Genomic DNA, 14,945 nt, shown 5'->3' with positions numbered 1-14,945 from the left:
TGGGTATAAATGTAACCTGTACATAAATGTTCACCGAAGCCTTATGGGTAATACTAAAAACTGAAAGTTAGCCAGATGTCTTTCAGCTGGCTGATGGATAGGAAACTATATAGCAAGTCCTCACCCAGGAATACTATTGAGCAATAAAAAAGTACACACTATTCACATACCATTTGAACAGAACACAAGGGTATTGTGCTGGGTGAAAGAGTCAGTCTCAAGGGGTTATCTACTATTGTTTTCCATTTATAGGCCATTCTCAAAATGACAGAGAACAAGTGATTGCCTGGTTTTAGAGTAGGGAGCAGGGTGAGTCAGAACACAGAGTAGGGGTGATGAACAAGTTCTATGTCCTGTTTGTGATGGTGCTTATTCAGTCTCTATATGGGATAACATTTACAGAACTGTGAGGACACACACATGGAAAGTTTGCACTAAGATAATGTTTTTGTACTTTCTCACAAATCTTACCCTGCCTGAAAGAAAAATTACGAAAACCAACTTTTTAAAATAAGTTTCAAAGAAGGGCAGGGGTGTTCCGCATCCCTGGGAAGGGGTTGTCACCCACTTCTCTTCGATGATTACCTTCTGATTGGTGGTTAGGCCTTCAACAGCATGCTTGTGGCCTTGGCCTCGCCCTGTGCTTTTCCCAGTCAGTCCAGCTCTGATGGAAGCTGAGCTCCAGCGCTGCAGCTGTGAGCAGGCCCCTATTGCCCACACATCTCTTTTCAGTCTCATTCATCTGAGGGCTTGCTTTGAACAGTGCCACTCTAGATCTACCCCCAAGACTCCCCTGGAAGCCTGGGGTCACAATGAAGCTACAGTGTGTGATGGCTGCCTGCCTTGGGGAGCACGGACCCCTCTGGCAAACACCTTTCCTGCCAGTCTTGGCCTGGAAACACAGTTTTGCAATGAAATTTATCAGCAGCTGCCGATTTGCTGAATGGTACTGCTCAAGGTCAAAGGCGTTTAGGTCAAAGGAAACTCATTTTGCTATCTACCGTCTGAGCACCATCTTGATGACCATTGAGCTTACTGACTGCACTGCTCTGCAGAGGGGTCCACGGCATCATCAGAAGTGAAGGCTGAGCATCTGAGCTGAAGCCTGTGTGGTATCCTGTCCGGATGTGACAGTACACGCACACACCAGCCACCCCCTAGGACTGGCTGCAGCCCCCAGCTTCCTGCTGTTCCTTCATGGATAGGATGTTTTGAGGGTCCACGGTGAGGGTACCTCAGGTCTGGTTGTGAGTTGGCAATCAGCACAGTGTGCTACAAAGACAAAAATTTGAATTGTTTACTTTCTGTAGGCGTTGGTGAATCTCCTGGTTTTGCACCTTCTGGTTTCAAAACCATACTGAACAATGGAAAATGAAACCTGCAGCTTTATTTTTAGCTGTTCTGCTAACTCATGAGATTTTTCTTTGCAAACCAAATAGGATAAAGACTACTTCAGCTGGCTAAACTTAGTCTGATTGACTTAATATAGCAATCAACCCTGGTTCTCTGAGACTTTTCAAATGACACTGGTCCCAGGTGATATTTCAGCCAAATTTTTGCTTAAAAATATGTTTAGGTGAGCTTTAAAAAATTGTGACATGCATACATAACATTTTCTTCTGCAATTAACTGGGCAGCAGCATCATAAACACCCTATACTGGTATCAACTCACTAATTCACTTCATGTATAACCATTATTAAATATATATTTGTCTTCTTAATTTTTTTAAAAAAGATTTCTGTATTTGAAAGAGTGAGAGAGAGATTGGTTCCATCTGCTGGTTTGCTCCCCTAAATGACTCCAATGGCCAGAGCTGGGCCATGCCAAAGGCAGCATCCAGGAACTGCATTCTGGTCTCTTTCATGGAAGACAGGGCCATGTCCAAGTACCCAGTCCATCTTCTGGCAGCTCACACTGCTATAGGAGAAGCAGAGCAGCTGGAACTCGAATCAGTGCTCTGATATGGGATGCTGGTATTTCCAGTTGTGTCCTAACTGGTTGTGGCCCAATGATGCCTCCTGCAGTTTTGTTTTTTGATTCTTTTTTTTTTGGCCAGTGTGTTGAATTATGCAGGACAAAATACTAGAGATGTAGGACTGTGGCTTTTCTCCTGGTTGTTGGATAGTCAGATGTGACACTCTGACTCCCCGCCCTCCCAACAAGGGGTTTAGATGACTTTTTCTAAAGCACTATCCTATGAATCTGTGTGACGCACCTGGCCCTACAAGGGTCTGAGAAAATGTCCAAGTTCCTGTCGGAGGCAGTGATGTTCCTGGGCCACTCTTAATTCTGCCTCTGCCTTTCCTTTCCTTGTCCTGGGAAGTACATGTCTACTACCAAGTTTGTGGCTTATCTTGGTGAGTGAGTCAACTACTTGAGTAATGCCAAGCGTGTTTCAAACCCCTGGATCGGCACCTTTACTCCTAGAGCAAGTTCTTTAGGACACAGCTTCATGATTCGAAGCTGAAGATGCTCTTGGTGTGGAACGAGTGGGGAAAGAGCTCCAGCTCAGTTGATGAGTCAGGGAAGAGTATGTGTTTAACAAGACTCACAGCATTGTGGGAAATACACAGACAAGGCCCACAGCATTGTGGGAAACACACAGACAAGGCCCACAGCATTGTGGGAAATACACAGACAAGGCCCACAGCATTGTGGGAAATACACAGACAAGGCCCACAGCATTGTGGGAAATACACAGATTTGGCAGGAAGCAAGCTAGAGACTTGAGTAAAGGTAGATAGTTCAGTGTAACAAAAACCTATTGTGGTTTTTACTTTCAGTCCAATAGGAGTAAAGACTCACTGAGGTTTGGTAAGCGACTCTAGCTGAGAAGAGATGGATAAATGTGACTCCTCTGAAGTGCAAAGTCATTTATCTGAGAGAAGAGAATGGTTAGAACTGGGAATATTTGTTGCCCAGGGTGAAGAAAGATATAAGGAGAGTATGCTCTCCCAAGAGGTGGATCTTATGGATCTGAAGGAGTTTTTCCTTCTCCATCTTTATATTCCCACCCATCCTTTTCAACCCTATTACCAGTCTCTCCAGAAAGAAGTCCAGCTGTCTTGTGTTGAAGATCTGCTTTGCAGTGCAAAAGGTAGAAGACAGTTGATTTATTCTCTCTTCCTTTAGTAGGTGTAGCAGAGGAGCCTATATAGGAGGTTGGAAGGATGCCCTCATTTTCCATCGTCACATAAAGTCATGTTTCAAATGGATGATAAACAGAGGCAGGAACTAATCTTTAATTAAGGATGAGGTGGCCAACACCTTTAGGGTCACCACACTGTTAAACTCCCACAGGAAGAACTCATGTGAATGGGTTAGGGTGTCAAGATGATCTTCTCTACAGCCTTTCCTGCAATCCTTTGTCATTTACCTTGTTTTTCTCTTGTTGAAAACCACACAGTTCCAGGCCAGCACTCTGGTACAGGGGGTTAAGCTGCCACCTGCCATCTTGGCATTCCATATGAATGTCAGTTCTAGACCCAACTGCTCCATCTCTACTGGGACCATTTGAGGCATGAATAAACCAATGCGTGGAATCTGTCTCCCCCTCTCTCTAACTGATTGTGAAATAAACAGGGACCAAGGCTGTGGCACAGTGGATAAAGCCACCACCTTCAAGCACTGGATCTCATGTGGGCACCAATATTTCATATGGGCACTGGCTTGAGTCCTGACTACCGCACTTCTAATTTAACTCCCTGCTGATATGTCTGGAAGAGCAGTGAAAGATGGTCCAGGTGCTTGGGCCCCTGCATCCATGGAGACATGGAAGAAGCTCCTGGTTCCTGGCTTCAGACCAGCCCAGCTCTGGCTTTTTCAGCCATTTGGGGAGTGAACCAGCAAATGAAAGATCTTTCTCTGTCTTTCCATATTTATCTCTGTAATTCTGCCTTTCAAAGAAATAAATCTGGTTGGTTTTTTTTTTTTAAATAATCAAATCTAGAAAGAAAAAGAGAGGAAGGAAGAAAGTTCAGAAGAGGAAGTCACACGATTCACATTCTGCCTGCTCCTTCCCATTCTTCCCAGAAGGGGTGCCCACGTTTGGGCCCCCAGCCTCCTGACCGATCCTCGCCATCAGGAACCTACTCCTTTCTGACAGTGTTTACAGATTGGTGGGTAGGAACGAGAGATCATGTACAGGAGCTGGAGCTCAGACTCCTCAGGCATGTCCATGTCCCCAAGCCTTTATTCTGCTGCCTCATGACCAGGATCCCCTCTACCAAGCCTTTGTACACAAGAGGTCACTAACTTCAGGGGTGGAGTGTGGATGTGGGAAGATGTTGTGTCCTTTGGGGGTTATTGAAAAGGCCCAGCCATTGCAATCAAGTGAACTTAGGTTTGAATCTTAAGTGCTATTTACTCGTGCGACTAGTAATCCCCATTCATTCCTTACTTAAAATGGAGGATAATGCCCACCTAGTAAGATGCTTGGATTAGACCTAAGTAATGTAAAGAAGAAGGAGGAGGAAAAGATTCTCCCAAGTGTTAGCAATTATGGACTATTAATGCTGATCAGTACAGAAAGCAGAAGTTCCTGCTCAGAACTCTAAGCGAGAGGTAGATAGTCAAAGTAGCATTGAATTTTCCCAAATATTTTAGCCAAAACCTGATTCACGGGCATCTTTAGTTGTGGACAGATTAAGTCAGTGGTGTTGTTTTCCAGAGCACAATGCAGACAGAAGTAATAACCAACCACAGAAAATGTTCAAGCTTTTTAAATTCCCAGAATTTAAACCACACTGCTCTATTTGGTAAACATTTCAGCTTTTAGCATTTCAGTTAGAATAAGCTAACCTGACAACACATTTACCCATAAATGTTGACTATTTTGGGTGTCAAAGAAAACCAGCTGTAATTTTTAATCCAGTGAATGGCATAAAGAAATGTGCTAACTGATCCAAGTGTTTATCAACCAAGGCTTCTTCTGGCATTTTTTAAAATTGAGAATCAAGCTTTGTTCATACTTGAATTCTCTGTTTTGCATAAGCTATATAATTTAACTTTAACCCTCAGTCCTGAAAATAAAATTAGCTCAGCCTGCAGAGCAAGGAGATGGTGAGCCATGAGAACCTTCATCAGAGCAAAGCACGGGCCTCTCGCTGCCGGCTCTTCCCTACTCCGTCCTCCCACCAGATTATTTTTGTTCTTTGTGCTTGACTTGTCGAACTGGCAGAAAACATCTGAAATGTTCATGGCAGAATGGCATCTGTCTTTCGAACATAGGTTGGTGCATGTGGGCCCGAGGAGGTCAATGAAGAGCATGTCATTTTAAAAAATATATTTATTTATTTTTATTGCAAAGTCAGATATACAAAGAAGAGGAGATACAGCAAGGAAGATCTTCTGTCCAATGATTCATTCCCCAACTGACTACAAAGGCCAGTGCTGGGCTGATCAGAAGCCAGGAGTCTCTTCCAGGTCTCCTATGCAGGTGCAGGGTCCCAAGACTTTGGGCCATCTCAACTGCCTTCCCAGGCCACAAGCAGGAACTGGATGGGAAGTGGAGTTGCCGGGATTAGAACCAGTGCCCATATGGGATCCTGGCATGTTCAAGGCTAGGATTTTAGCCACTAGGCTACCACGCCAGGCCCAAGCATGTCATCTTTAACACTCATCGATGAATGTATACCCTGGCCAGTTGTTTTTTTGTTTTGTTTTGTTTTGTTTCCACATTTTCTCTCTCTCTCTTTTTTTTCCTTCCTGTATTCATGGGAAAGGGAGATTTAAAGGGAGAAGCCCTACCCCTCTGAGGGCACTGCCGAAGTGGTTTTGATAGTTCAACAGTTCTGAATTGCTGCCAATCTCATACCCTGGCCACTTGTAATGGTGGCAGAGTGTAAGCAGTTCAGGTGTGAGCACGGTTTTTAAAAAGTACAAAACAGGATTTACTAGTTGAGATGTCTGTCTAAACAAGCTCAGGCCTCTGAGTATGTTCAACTGTGGTTCTTATTGTTTAGCCCAAGCAAGTTTGGTAACCATTCCACATTTGCTTACTGGGTGTTTTAGAGGATTAAAAATAAAGAAAAGAAAAAAGTAGAAGAAGAAGAAGCCAACATGGCCTTTACTCTGTTTTGTCAGGAAGTGGACAGAGAAGCCTGTAAGGAGGCTTGGAACCAGGAGGGCACCCGCTGGCATTCACCTCCCTTCCCTGCGAAGGGGCTGTGACGCTCCTCACTCACTGCCTAGGAGCCTGCTGTGCGTTCCTGTCCTTGCCGCTGTTCTTTATTATATCAGGCACAGGAAGCAGTAGCTTAGTTCTATGTGGCCAGAACCAATTCCATGCCATGTATACTTAATCTATGTTATAATAATCTGAGTATTTTAACCCAAATGTCTAGCTCTCAAGGATCATGAACGAGGACCATCTCAACAAACAAGGAGACGTAGAACATCCAGTGTCTGGATGTGCACTGTAACCCACTGACCCCAGCCTGAGGACCCTGCTTTGTAGATGACTGATGTTAAATTGGAGCCTTGTACCTCAAGGGCATCTCTCTACTTCTCAACCATCATGACAAAGGAAGAATTGGCCTAAGGACACTCCATTCTAATTTCCCGCTGCTGTCAGTGCTAACCATAGCTCATAGAGCAGGGATGTGGGGGTGGGGACAAGGATTCCAGCACTGGGGTTACACCAGGAGCTGGTGTCTGCTTTAAGGCTTCATTTGTTTCAGGAGTAGTTGTGTGTGAAAGATGTGCTCCCAAGAGAATAGGACGCATGGGAGTTCAGGTACAGCCCTTCATTCAGATAACCCAATTGGCAGACCCTTTCAAGTGTGCAGGGTAGAGGCGGGTTGGCTCTGTGCACATATTAAGCTAAAAACCACTTTTGTTTTGGGAAAGGAGATAGAATGAAAGCCAGAAGCAAAACATGCAATTGTGAAGCCCACTGCCTAAGTTAAGGTACTCAAATATCTTTTCTCCTTTAAGAGATTCCTGGGAAACTTGAGTGTTTTTCTAACCTGATTATTTTTAACCAATCCTTGTAGAAGACAGAGGCACTGGAGAACCAGCAACCTCAGAAAATGTCTATTCATTTTTGCACATGCTAAAATTAATTAACATTAACATCTTCAGTGATGCAATAGACAATCAAGGGTTTTTGAGAGATCAGAAAAATAAATACTGTATATTCAAAATCAGGCTCATAGTATTTTACAAAAATGTTAGCCAATGTCCAGAATCTAAAGAAGTGTGGGGTTTTTTTTGTAGTTCAAGAGATACAGTGAAAAATAATCTAATCTAATTGCTTCAAAATAAAAGATGTCGAATTTTATACGGCATAGCAAATGAAATGCTGTTCTGCTTTTCACCTGCCAGCAGGATCTGGAGAATGCTTTTCTAGCAAGCTGTGCGGTTTTCCTCTTTGGGGACATGGTGACACTGGTTTTGTAGCAAAACAGTATTTGCTTATTAGGCATTTCTTAAAAATCCTGAATAAGCAGCTCTTTCAACAGTTTTTTGTTCCACATGTTAAACATTTCATTGCCATTTCAGCTGTGTGTGTGTGTGCGTGCACATGCACACTTGCACAAGGGTTAGTAGAAAGGAATACAAAGAGCGCATAAGAATTCTTGAAGGATTTTTATTTTTAAAAATAACCCTCACAATTGTGTATGGGCATCCCTACGAAGGTGATTCCAGTTCGTTACATCTGATGACACCAAGAACCATCAATTGGGAGCAGCGGGGGAAGGGAGGCAGGGTGGCGGAAGACATGACATTGGATGCTTGAGAAGGTGAGATTTAATTCTCAGACAACATTTCACTCATGAAATGGATGGAAGCCAGTGCCAGCCCTGAGCTCCTGATGTCAGTGTCGTGGTGCCAGCATAGCTAACATAAGCTTCCAAGTAAAACAAAGAAACCCTGCGTCTCAGCACGACAGGACTGCTCTTGCAGCATGAACATCTATAATATTTGGTGTTCCTAATAATGGTTTCTTGCTTTACAATTTAGCTTTTGGGGTGTAGAGGGGAAGAAGAAAAATCACTTTGCATTTTCTGTGTGCTGAACACACACTGTATGCTGTTGCAAGTCTTAGTATTATTTAGTACAGTATCCTAAAGATAGCTTTTATCGTTTTTGACAGCTCTACAATCCAGAGGAACTCAGCATCCATTTAGTTTTCTGTACTGATTCTACTTTGCCCCTAACGGGAGGAAAATTCATCCACATTTTTCATGTGATTCTGCATGAGGCAGGCTCTGCCGTTCGGTCCTGCAGATACATTATGCAGCTTGTGGTTAAAGGTTACCGCGCCGGTACAGGCAGTGACCATGCGTTCTTCTACAAGCCTGCCGTCACCATTTAGGGTACTGAAACATGAGCTGCAAATGCTATAGGCTTCATCTGAATGATTCTTCACTTTGCAGTAGCTTAACAGTTTTGTTTGGGTTTTTGTTGTAAGAAATTCTATGAGATAGGCAGCCTGTCATGCACCCCAGAGCAGATACATACTGTATTGCAAGCTTCCTTGGAGAAGAAGACGCGGCAGTGTTCCTGGCGGCTCGTTTTCTTCCTTAGCAAGAGGATCATCTGATTCGCAGAAGCAGAAGGACACACTCATTGTGCAACGGCCCCGCTTAAGTCTATGAAATGCCTTCCACTGCCTGGGTGCAGAATTTGGAGTTTGCTAAGCAGTGTTTAGTGATTGGGCTCGGCTTGCATCACCAGTTGATGATTTTTCTTTGTTCCCTCCTACCCAGTTGAAGCACGACTCTGAGGCTGATATGCAATGTCACTTACAACATTAATCAGATACTGCATTTAAGGTGAGCTGTCCCTTGCCTCCTGCTTTTCCCTAATGCTCGTGTACTGCATGCAGTGCGTAGCTTGCTCCTGAGAGCTAAGATGGCAGGCAGGATTAGCTGTGCTGGAGCTGTGTGCGTGCTGTGTAGAGAATTCATTATACGTTGCCCAGTATTTCAGATGTGAGTATGTAAACGCTCTGTGTGCCGTATCATCTGGTGGTGCAGGCTTGTTTTTGCCTCATTACAGCCATAGATATTTCAGCATCACTTTTCATTTCTAATTCATTTGCTTCTGGATGTTTGCTTTTCATCACATTCAAAATACAATTTTACGTTTTTTTTCTAACAAAGCAAAAAAAAAAAAAAAAACCAAAAAAAACACACCCTCACCAAACCCTGAAAACAAAACTCTGTTACCAGATGGCATTTCCCCTTTCTTCTTGCATTTGCTGTCTTTTAAATAATGTATGTTGTATTGTTAATTAATGTGAATATCAAATTAAACACTTGAAACTTACATGTTTATTATGCAGGTAGGAGACAAGGTGGGATCTATTTTTAATCCTTGTGCCCTGCATCGTGGGCAAGAAACTTGGGCTCTCGAGTTTGTATTTTCAGTGCTGGTGCAAGTGGTTTGATTATTGGCAACTGTGACAGTGGCATTTGCAGTGGTCAGCTCCAAGCTTTGAACTCTCAGAGGAGGAAGGAAAAAGCATCCAACACGCCACCTCCTTGGTTGCAGCCTCAGAGAAACCTTGGATGAGAAACTTCTTTCTTCAACCCTGTTTTCCTGTTGATAAATTTGGTTCTCGTGACCGCAGTCCATTCAAGCTGTTCAGCGTATGATTTTTCCGTGAGTGTGACAATTGCATCTAAAACTTGTGAACAAGAAGACGGAGAAGTCAGTGGGTCTCCATCGCTTTACGTAGAAATGGCTGAGTGTCTGTCATGCTAACACTGCATCGAGTACCACACTCAGGTAGGTTGGCGTCTGCATGCTTTACAGAACATTGATTTAATATATGTTTATAATAAAAAGTAAACAACAGAGCTGTAATCTTTCAGGGGGAGGATATTAAATTGGGGAGCCTCTCCTATTCAGATACTATATAAATATATACAGTATTTATCAATTTAGGAAATGATTCTGCTATAAAAGTGGATGCTGTCTTTAAAAAAAAAACCCATACATATGATAGGTGTGGCGCCATTAAACAACAAAAGAATTTTTGAAAAGTGTGATGATTCAGCTCCATTTGAGCTAGAAACTAAAAATAAATGGGTTTCTGGAGATAATTTGAAAGAGCACAAACAAGCCTAATAAGAAACATTAAAAATATTTAAAATTTAAAAAGCGGTCTTTAAACGTGTTATATTAAAGATAAAAATGTATATGTTTTCAAAACCAATCTTGAGTAGTATACAAGAATAAATACACAAATTGTACATCATATAATGGGTAGGGTGAGGAGATATAATTTTAAAAGGGAGAAATATTAAATATAGATGGCCCTGGAAAAGCAAATAGAGCTTCACTAAATGAACCTGAAGCCCTGAAATGGTTCATTGCAGACCATACAACTGGAAGAACCAAATTCTGGTAGTTTTCAAAATAGTTTCATAAATCCTTGCCTCTGAGCTTCTACAATATATTTTAGTTTCAAACTAACACTGGACCAGAACCTGTTTCCTTGGTAACCAAATAGTATTTAAAAATGAAATAACAGATAAACAAAAGGATGTCTTTTCAAAGAAAACCAGTTTAGTGATTTTTTTTTTACCTCTAACATAGGATTTGAACTGGCTTTAAGTGTGTTTTGTCAGCCTTAAAAACCAAGCCCTTGTGTAACTCCATAGAAAAAGCTTGCATGATGACAGTTTCTCCCCTTCTCTCTCCTTTGTGCTCCATACTTTCCAAATCAAGGTTTCCTTTGTAATGGGTTCCAGAATGCAGGTCAAGGTTTGTGTACAGAGGTGTCGTTTCATTATCACGAGTTCACCAGCTGAAATACAAAAATTTCAGCAATTCTGAGAATCAGACAACGCTGATGCTCTGGTTTGCCCTGAGCTCTGTTGGTAACCTTGGGGCTCTCCAAGCCTATTTCTCCAGAGAGAAGGAGCCTTGCTGGAACAGAATGGTAGCTGTGCTAGGAGGCTCCCCAAGGTTTGCTCCCACATAAAGAACATGGACAGTCAGAACCACTGTGACGGGAGCTGCTTTCTTCTAGAGCTTTGGCTAAGACTCCCAAGCCCTATCTGTAAAATTAGATCTCTTAAGGGCTAAAGAGGTGCTGTTGTTGTTTTGTACTGTTATTGTGGTGGTTGTTATTCTGAGGCCAGCTAATATATTCTGCTTGAAGTCTTGCTCCCTAGCGCAGTGATATCAGAACACAGTTCATCTCACAGTGACTCCGTGCTCTGGGCTTGCCATGAAATGTCCTTCCTACAACACCTCTGTTGCGGGGGAAGGGTGATGTTCGGCAGCCATTTTCCTTCTTGCCTGTGACTTAAAATGACGGAGTACATTCTGAATCTAGTATCAGTCAGCAGACTGTAAGCTGAAGGGAAACATGAGAACCCTGGCTCAATGATACCTGTTTATTTAGTGTCGGCAGCATTAACAGTATCAGTAGTCAAGCTGATTGTCAGTTATGCTTGAGAAAATAGTGAACTAGCATCTGTAATTAAACACCACTGCTGATCACAAAGATAGCAACTATAGTATCTTCTTTTTGATAGGCTAAAACAAATCAATCATTTTGAATGCATCAGAATCCTAGTTACCAGATTAAATGGATCCAATGCAGTTGTTTATCACAAAAGTGAATGCCTGATAAATGCAATAGTGTATTTCTTCTTCATAAATCGTCGATCATGTTGTTTCTAACTCAAACACAGTTGCGTCATCTTGTATGTTTTCAAGCCTAATGATTTTTTTATGGCATTATTCATTTATGTTACTCTTGATCTTGCCTAAAAGAATTTTAAACACAATTCATGGAGCTAGGAAGCCAGATAAGACTGTTGGCAATTATATTGTACCATTGCCATTCTAATAAATAGACTAGTGAATGGAAGAATGATTATTATTTATCACTTTGTTGTGTTTCACCTTAATAATTTTTTTCTTTTTTTAAAATTTATTTATTTTATAAATTGCATTGCATTATGTGACACAGTGTTATGGGCACTGGGATTCCCCCCACTCCTCCCCGAACCCTCTCCCCATGGTGGATTTCTCCACCTTGCTGTGTTACGTTTCACCTTAATATTTTGCCTTCATATTTCACAGCATGTTTACAAGGCACAAAGCTTTTCTAAACTTACCCACTTACAATTATTACTGGGTTCCCTGGATTAGTGAAAAGTCTTTCCTGCCAATTCCAGAGGATGGCACTTACCCTTGTCTTTGTTGAAAACACTATGCTTAACCCATTTATACTTTTTGGCTGAGGTGTTTACACGGGACAGGCCAGAACAGGTGTGAAAGGAAGAATGTGCAAACAACTGCTTTGTTCTCACCAAAACGAAACGGGCAAATGCGTGGTTTTCTGCCTGAATGATTTACAGTATAAAATTCTTAGCTCTTCTTTCTTTATAGAATGGGAAATATTTTTCTAAACCTTAACTCAAGTGGGAATACTAAGACTACATTTCTTGCTACCTTAGCTCTGTATGTGGATTGCTGTGGGTGGGCTGGTAGCCAGCTGGAGACTTAGAGCTTGTCAATGAGAAGGAGCTGGGAAAAGATCTAGCATCTTTCTCTTTAGTACTCAGTCTTATTAAGCCTTTGAATTCTTGGTTTTATTGTACTTCATTCTAACAGCTCCCTCCCAAGGGAAATGCTCTTATCTTTTAAAGATTTGTTTATTTATTTGAAAGGTAAAGTGGCAGAGAGAGAGGGGAAAATACAGAGAGAAGGAGAGAGAGAGAGAATCTTCCATCCACTGGTTCATTCCCCAGATATTTGCAAAAGCCAGGAGCTTCATCTGGATCTGTCACAGGCGTTAAAACACTTGGATCATTTTTCATTGCTTTCCAAGGCCCATTAGAAGGGGAGCTGGATCACAAATGGAATAGCCGGGGCTTGAATTGGCAGCTTTGCAGATGGTGGCCTAACTCACTACACCACAGCACCAGCCCCGGATAAGTGCTTCTTATAAGCTGTCTTGACATACACGTTAATGAAGTACTTACTACACTTACAGACACTAAAAGTAGAGTGATGAATAACACAGAGCAGAGCTGCCTCTCTTCGACAGGGTGTGAGGCAGGGCAAGTAGGCAGAAATAAACATGTCAGCAAATCACTAAAGATGCCAGTGCCAAGGAACAAAATAAAATGAAATAAAAATCAGCCAAGCCGGGGTGATGCATCTTGGAGAAGAAAGCCACTTGAGAATAGTCAGGGGAAACGTGGTAAGAAGGGTCCAGCCAGGTGAGGATCTAACGGGGCAGGATCACTGGCCAGAGGAGTACATGTGCTCCAACTGCAAACTCACCTTTCTTTGTGTGACAGTCACTTTCTCAGAGCCATCACTCCTGCTGACTTCACAGTCCAGCCTTGTCTAGGTGAGCCCCCCCGCTGCAGTGAGAGGGCAGTTCAGGCATGGAGTTCCGTGTGCTGCAGCTGTCTTTGCCTTTGGCTCAGTCACTACCCTGAAGCTGTCTGGGAAGGTACAGTGACCCTTGGGCCATCACGGTGCCAGGTCCTGTGAAATTCTGACAGACTCAGGACCACCTTGAGAAAGACCTCTCTGCTTGGGGCAAAGAAATTTCTGGAAAGCCTCTTACTTTGTCTTGTACTGTAACTCAGAAATTTACACTCATGGTAGATAGCCATGCAATTGTTTTCAAGGGCAAAACAGAAGAGAGGCTTAATGATAGAGGGCCTGTGTCCCAAGGTGCTGCCCAGCACTGTCAGAGCCTTTTAGGTTTTAACAGAACCCTTCCACTCTACAGACCTCTGCTGCCGTTCGTATTTCTCTAAAGACCTTATTGATGACAGTGATTGCATTCTTCTGTTTAAGCAGAAAGTACTAAGAAAATTCACCATACAAGCCGAAATTACTGTGTGCTTTTTCAGGTTAGTCTTACTGATGAAGCCAGAGAACAAAGGGTTGGGCTGACTATACAAGGTAAAAAGCATAAGACTCACACCTTCTAAACATTCCACAAGTCCCTGAACTTGAGTCCTAACCTGGCAACTTCTGCTTAGCACAGAAGTGGCCTGGCCCATGGCTGTCTCCTTCACCTCTCGCAGGCTTTGAGGAACCCTGAAGCCTTTTCCTGCATGGACAGAGACTCCATCTTGTTCTTTGTAAGGTGGTATTACATCTGTAGTGAAGGAAGCTTTAATGCTTCAGCATTTGCTAGGGACCAGGCCCTGTGGGAGCCAGGCAGAGTACAGCGCAGTGTGGTTCCTGTCCGATTCTGTGCAGGTTCCCACCCAGGACTAGAGCAAGGCACAACTGAGGCAGAAAGAAACAACTGGCAGGCTTCTCTCTTGGTGGCCTCTGATCCACTTGCCCAGGGCCAGCCTTCAGTCTTGGGACATCTCAGCCATGGAAAGCACAGTTTTCATTTGGACTCTGTATCTTGGTTTCGCCACCCTCCCAAGATGTCTTGGCTCCTAATGAGCCGCTGTATGTCTGCCTGCCTTGCCAGGTGACCTTGCAAACAGCTGATGCTCTTGGATTCATGAGCACATGTTAAGTTGAAAAGCCCTTGAATGCAAACATTTGAATTTGTGGTGCAGGCAAGACACTGCTTCTACATTGTCACCTTCCCCAGCTGATGGGGGGTGGGTCGGGAGTCGAGGGTCTCTAAGGTGGATGGCTGCAGTGTCTGGGCAGCAGGTAAATCAGAGCCCAGTTGCCAAATCAATCAGTTTTGCTAGGTGATCCCAACATGCCACCATCAGGGCATAAACATCTCATTGACCTGAAAATCGCTCTTTTGATCTTGTAGCTGATTTTACATCTTTTCATTTCCATGCTTTGTTTTGTGTCCCTCTCTGAACTAGAGACTAGCTCGGGAGTCTTCTATACTCACCACAATTGGCCCGCAGAAGGAGTCTGTCTTCTGGTACCATTTGGTTTTTAAGATGCCGGAGTCAAAGTTTTTTTTTTTTTCCTTTGTTCATAAGAGATGGTGGGGACCTTCATTATTTGCTTTATATAATT

The 14,945-nt window shown here is 42.9% G+C and overlaps 1 protein-coding gene across 5 annotated transcripts in view; it reads left to right on the top strand.

Moving 5' to 3' along the window:
- Positions 1-14,945, top strand: part of ZBTB38 (zinc finger and BTB domain containing 38) — a 125,099-nt gene that overhangs the window by 41,445 nt on the left and 68,709 nt on the right. For 4 of the 5 annotated variants that reach the window (XR_005886212.1, XR_005886213.1, XM_041004108.1 and 1 more), the window contains exon 4: positions 8,717-9,740. The gene's annotated coding sequence lies outside the window, so the exon portion shown is untranslated. Of the gene's footprint in view, positions 1-7,668; positions 9,741-14,945 lie in introns of those variants that run through there. The other variant, XM_041004096.1, reaches the window with a different exon arrangement.

This window comes from Ochotona curzoniae, unplaced genomic scaffold, assembly GCF_017591425.1.
Source record: "Ochotona curzoniae isolate NIBS_2020 unplaced genomic scaffold, NIBS_Ocur_1.0 contig_1302, whole genome shotgun sequence".
Classification (NCBI taxonomy): domain Eukaryota; kingdom Metazoa; phylum Chordata; class Mammalia; order Lagomorpha; family Ochotonidae; genus Ochotona; species Ochotona curzoniae.
The sequence above is the reverse complement of the archived record's forward strand: the minus strand, read 5'-3'. Positions and strand labels throughout refer to the sequence as shown.